Here is a 6,567-nt window from a genome sequence, read left to right on the forward strand (position 1 = left end):
ATTCTCCTTGGAGCAGGCAACATTTCCACGCCAAACATACGTAGTGGTGCCGCTACTTCGCAGCAAATTAATATACCTGTGTTACGTGTATCTCGTTGTTGTATAGGGTTTTTATTCTTAAGGAATCTAATTAAGTGCCGTCAAACCCGTCATTCGTAACTGTGAAGTTAATCAAGTAAACTAAGCATCTGTATTAGTATTAGCGAAGCGTGGATACATGAGAGTCTCATGTATCCACCTGTAGAATCAAGATCAAGATCAAGCCGTATGTAAACACAAGCACGCAGCCTGCCGCCCAAGCGAAGCGGAAGCAAGCTTCCTGGTGCTGCTGCTTGGTGTTGTGGTGGTGGTGAGTGTGTTGTTGTGGTGGTGCTGGTGTGTGTTGTTGTGGTGGTGGTGAGTGTGTTGTTGTGGTGGTGGTGAGTGTGTTGTTGTGGTGGTGGTGAGTGTGGTGTTGTGGTGGTGGTCATAGGCGGATCCAGGGGGGGGGCCACGGGGCCATGGCCCCCCCCAAACGCTCTGAGAGTATGTTTTGGCCCCCCCCAAAATTTACATATGGAGGCAAGAAGACGGGGTTGTCAAGATTAAAAAAGGTCAAGGCTGATGAAAGCAATGTTTTTAAATATTACGATGTGATTATTGTGATTCTTATATGTTATATATTAATATATGCTTAATAAAGACCAAAAGTATTCTGGATCTAATTCTTGAGTTATGCCCCTGAAAAGCACAATGCAATCCGATGTGACTTAATTCCATGTGTACAGTCCGTCGTCGATGAACAGTTGGCCCCCCCCAAAACTCAAGGCTGGATCCGCCCTTGGTGGTGGTGAGTGTGTTGTTGTGGTGGTGGGTGGTGAGTGTGTTGTTGTGGTGGTGGTGAGTGTGTTGTTGTGGTGGTGGTGAGTGTGTTGTTGTGGTGGTGGTGAGTGTGGTGTTGTGGTGGTGGTGAGTGTGGTGTTGTGGTGGTGGTGAGTGAGTTGTTGTGGTGGTGGTGAGTGTGGTGTTGTGGTGGTGGTGAGTGTGTTGTTGTGGTGGTGGTGAGTGTGTTGTTGTGGTGGTGGTGAGTGTGGTGTTGTGGTGGTGGTGAGTGTGTTGTTGTGGTGGTGGTGAGTGTGGTGTTGTGGTGGTGGTGAGTGAGTTGTTGTGGTGGTGGTGAGTGTGGTGTTGTGGTGGTGGTGAGTGAGTTGTTGTGGTGGTGGTGGTGTGTGGTGTTGTGGTGGTGGTGAGTGAGTTGTTGTGGTGGTGGTGAGTGTGGTGTTGTGGTGGTGGTGAGTTTGGTGTTTTGGTGGTGGTGTTTGGTGGTGTGGTGGTGGTGTGTGGTGTTGTGGTGGTGGTGTGTGGTGTTGTGGTGGTGGTGTGTGGTGTTGTGGTGGTGGTGTGTGGTGTTGTGGTGGTGGTGTGTGGTGTTGTGGTGGTGGTGGTGAGTGAGTTGGTGTGGTGGGTGGGACAGTAACACTAAACCACACTCACCAGTGGTGAGTGTGGTGTTGTGGTGGTGGTGAGTGAGTTGTTGTGGTGGTGGTGAGTGTGGTGTTGTGGTGGTGGTGACGTTAATGAGAATGATATAATGAAAGAATTGTTAGAAGAAAAGGTTGATGCAAGTGAAGCAATCGAAAATCTGATAAAAGAAGATGTGGAAATATGGGTAGTTGCCACAGCTTTGGTCCCAATTACATTTTTCCCTATAATAAGTTAACTTCGCATCTTGAACAGTGAATCTGACAGGTGAATAACACATGAATAGCTGATCACAATGGGATAATTTTCGATAATATCCCATGGTTAGATTAGGAGATATACCCGAGCATCATACCAAGCTGGCACATATACAAGTCCCGATTTAAGGAAAAAACGACCCAGCTGTTTCATGCTGTCACTTCAATCACACCCTCCTCCTCTGGGGGCCCCGCAAAGCTCTAGTGCCCAGGGCCCCCTAAACCCAAAATCCGGCCCTGGATATACACACAAACTTTATTCATGCGGGTGGCACAAAATAAATGAGGAAAAAGAGGACATTTACACCTAGAACCTGTGTAGCTGCCAAGAAGTATTACAAATTTTCTTTCTCTTAAAAATTAGTCAAAGTGATATACGTACACAAAAAACTTGTACTTTTCCTCTGCTATCATTACAGAGATCTAAAGTCACGCAGGAGGGAAGAGATTGAGGTGTGCAGTAGCTGTTTTTATTGGGAAGGCTGGGTGGGAGTCATCTTACACTTGTCTGGCTATACATGGATGAGGTACACTTGCTGGACAGTCCAGCAAGTATACCATCCATGTATAGATAGACAAATGTAATAAGACTCCCGCCCCACCTACTGATAATAATGGTGGCTGTGTACCTCCTTCTTGGGCAGACTTTAATGAGAAACCATGCCAAACTCATTGAGTTGTATAAAGTGTACTTTTTTTTTTTAAACGTGTTAAAAAATGAGTGCTTGCCAAAAACACTCAACACTCAAACAGTCACTGGAATGTGACTGAGGGTATCTCTGTGGTGAGAACAATCTGAACGGTAAAGATTCGTTTTAGGTCCGTGCCAGCATCTCATAATCTACTTTATGAAACATCACTCTCTCTTCATATATCTTTTCTACAAACCTTCAACAGTCATGGAAACGCTTTTAAAATCCAATTCAAGGACTTTTTTTTTTACTCTTGAAAATAGGGGATAATGTCTACGAAAGCGCGTCGCCTCCTCTGGCGGCGGCCGCAAAATAGCTCGCAGAGGGTTTAGGGTCGGGGAGCATATTTAAACTACTCCAACCGAACTTTACGACCTACTAACGGGGGGGCTGCGCCCCCCTTCGACCCCTTCCCTTCTAACTAGCCCCCCCTGGACCCCCCCCACATGTATATGTGACTTATTTCAGCGAGGAGATATTTCTCGCAACACCGGCTGCAGCGTCGCCGCGGCCGCCGCCAGAGGAGGCGACGCGCTTTCGTAAACATTATCCACTATTTTCAGGAGTAAAAAAAAAAAAAGTCCTTGAATTGGATTTTCAAAGCGTTTCCATGACTGTTGAAGGTTTGTAGAAAAGATATATGAAGAGCTAGTGATGTTTCATAAAGTAGATTATGAGATACTGGCACGGACCTAAAACGAATCTTTACCGATTTGACATTAATCAGAAGGCTCCAAAACGTAGAATTTCTACTCTAGTTGATATTAAGTTGAAGAGAGGCACAGAGACACAGAGAGACAGAGGAGAAAGCAGGGGTGGAAAAGCTCAAGAAGTTTTTTGGTGAAATGGATTGGAAAGAGTTAATGAGTACAAGCGAAGTTCAAGGAAAGTATGGTATTTTCATGAAGGCGTACAGCACAGGTGTTATGAAGTTCGTACCAAAATACAGACCGAGGGAGAGGGCTAAAAAGGACTGGACTAATGCAAGATGTGCAAAGGCAAAAGAAAAGAGAGACAAAGCATGGTCAAGATTAAAAAGAAAAAAAAAATCAAAGAAACAGAGAAGACTTTAAGGCAGCGAGAAATGAGTACGTGAAAGTGAGAAAGTAAGAAGAGAAACGATACGAAAACGATATTGTGGAAAAGTGTAAAGAACAACTTAAACTATTTTATAGATTTATAAATGGAAAAATCAAATCAAGAGAAACAATTGAAAGACTGACAGAAGAGAATGTACAGATCGAGGATCCCAAAGGCATGGCGGAATTATTTAACAAAAAATTCCAGCAAGTGTTTACCAAAGAATCATTATTTAATGAACCACAAGAAAACAACTTAGATGTATATATGGAAGAGGTCAAAATAGATAAAGAGGAGATAAAAAAACTATTGGGGGAATTGGAAGAAGGGAAGGCCGTGGGACCGGATGGAGTTTCAGATTTTATACTTAAGAGTGCAGAAATGAGTTAGTTGGCCCGATATAAAACATCATTAGGTGCTCAATTAAAACTGGCACAGTGCCTAGGGAGTGGAAGAGGGCAGAAGTGGTACCTATATACAAAAGTGGAAAAAAGGAAGAACCCCTAAATTACAGACCGGTGTCTCTGACCAGTGTAGTATGTAAAATATATGAGAAATTAATAAAAGAACAATGGATGAGATTTCTAGAACATAATCTAATCAGAAACAATCAATATGGGTTTAGGAAAGGCCGCTCACGTGTGACAAACTTGCTGAGCTTTTACTCAAGAGTGACGGACAAATTACAGCAAAGAGGTGGATGGGTGGATTGCATTTACCTAGACTTAATGAAGGCATTTGACAAAGTTCCACATTCAAGACTGCTGTGGAAACTAGAAAATAAAGGAGGATTGAGAGGGAAAATGAAGTGCTGGATGGAAAGCTACTTAAGAGGAAGAGAGATGAGAACCATGGTTAAGGACACTAGATCGGAATGGAGAACGGAGGAAAGTGGAGTGCCCCAGGGGTCGGTTTTAGCACCAGTACTCTTCCTAGTCTATATTAATGATATGCCAGAGGGAATAAACAGCTACATGAGCCTGTTCGCAGATGATGCTAAACTGCAAAGACATATAAGAAACAGTGAAGACTGCAAGGAGCTGCAAGAAGACCTAAACAAGATTTGGAAATGGAGTCAGAAATGGGAGATGTAATTCAACGTGAAGAAATGTCATGTTATGGAAATGGGAAAAAGTGTAGAAAGACCAAAATGGACATATAAAATGGGAGATGGTGAAATATTAAAGAAAGTAAATGAAGAGAGAGACCTGGGAGTAATAATGCAAGATTATATGCAACCAGGAAGTCATATAAATCGGATCTTCGGTGATACATATAACATGGTGAGAAATATAGGTATAGCATTCCACTACATGGACAAAGAAATTATGAAAAAATTAATAATTACTATGATCAGACCTAAATTAGAATACGCAGAAACAGTGTGGTCTCCACATATGAAGAAACACATAAAAAAACTAGAAAGAATACAGAGGATGGCAACAAAAATGGTTCCAGAACTGGAGGGACTGACATATGAAGAGAGACTTAAGGAAATGGACTTACCAACACTAGAACAAAGAAGAGAAAGAGGAGACCTAATACAAATATATAGGCTATTGAGTAAAATGGAAGAAGTAGATAACGAGAAATTACTACTAAGAGAGGAAGCTTCCAGCAGGAATACTAGAGGACATAGTAAAAAGTTGAGGAAGGGAAGATGCTCAAGAGACATAAAGAAATATAGCTACCCACAAAGAAATATAGAGGTTTGGAACAGACTAAGTGAAGAAATAGTATCGGCAAAGAGTATGCAGAGCTTCAAGGAAAAGTTGGATAATTATAGATACGGAGATGGGACCACACGAACGTAAGCCCAGGCCCTGTAAAATTACAACTAGGTAGGTAAATACAGAGACAGAGACACAGAGACAGAGACATTAATCTGATTATTGGCGGTCGAACTGGCAGCGCCGCACTCAAGAGAATTCCAGAATCTGCCCCCCCTGAGTGGACTCCATGCTACAAATGCATTATAGTCAGTCTAGTTTTGTCCAGCTATTTTATATTATTTATTGTAATAGTAGTACACCTCCACTCGTCCTTCCGTGCTTCACCTTTCTTTTGATCTAACGAACAAACTTCTTTATATGTAAACAGAAATTGTTGGAAAGAGTGAAATTTCAGCTCATATAATGAACAAAGCAAAAAAAATCGGATCCCTTGGATATAACGTCACCTCCTTCCCCATACTGGTTCGTTAAAGTGAAGGTTTACTGTAACAAAAAGTATTATTGTTTATTCTATCACTTCCTGTCTTTTCAAAGTTTCTTTTCTAAACATATATTTATAGACCATCTCAATGGCATTGTGATGTATGCAGGTAGTCAGGTACCATAATTGACGGCTTATAAGACGCACTTTTTTTTCAAAAAAATGTCCCAGAAAATCACCCTGTATCTTATAAGGCCAAGGTTCAGCATTGGGTTACTGGCTAGTGGTTTTAGTGTCGCAGCGGCACTTAAATAAAACTGCAAACCTCTCCGCAAACGTAAACAAGGCGGTGATTGCTTCTACACCAACAATGGCAATTCTTCTACAGTAACAATGTATAACAGCAGTACTTCCGGTACTTCATATAAAATAACACCACTCAGGAAGAAAATTAAGTGATGACGTTTAACCATGCTTGTACCTAAACAAACTAGCGGACGGTTGTACACCAAGCCAAGACACAAGCAAGACACATTTTCTTTTATTATAAAAGTGTACAAAATATTTCAACTAAAAATATGATGAATATAATTTATTTTCACACTCTACTGTTTTGAAAATGTACTCAAATATTACAACTAGAATCACAATGTAGAATAATACAAAAAATATGATGTGCAAACTTTATACCCGTTACCCCTCTAACAATGTCATTGTCTACACCATATTTGCTTACGTCTAAAAGCAGTCTGATCTCTAAGAATGACCAGTTCTGAGGTCCTAGCAAATATTAAGGGTTTTAAACGTAAAATACTGGGATTTAATAAGGATCTGAATACATATGAAACTTTAAAAATGACCTGATGGTGGGGATGGCCACAAATGTCGGGCAAAAAATCTTCACCTGACACTCGTAATTTAAA

The sequence above is a fragment of the Eriocheir sinensis genome, chromosome 1 (genome assembly GCF_024679095.1).
Source record: "Eriocheir sinensis breed Jianghai 21 chromosome 1, ASM2467909v1, whole genome shotgun sequence".
Lineage (NCBI taxonomy): Eukaryota > Metazoa > Arthropoda > Malacostraca > Decapoda > Varunidae > Eriocheir > Eriocheir sinensis.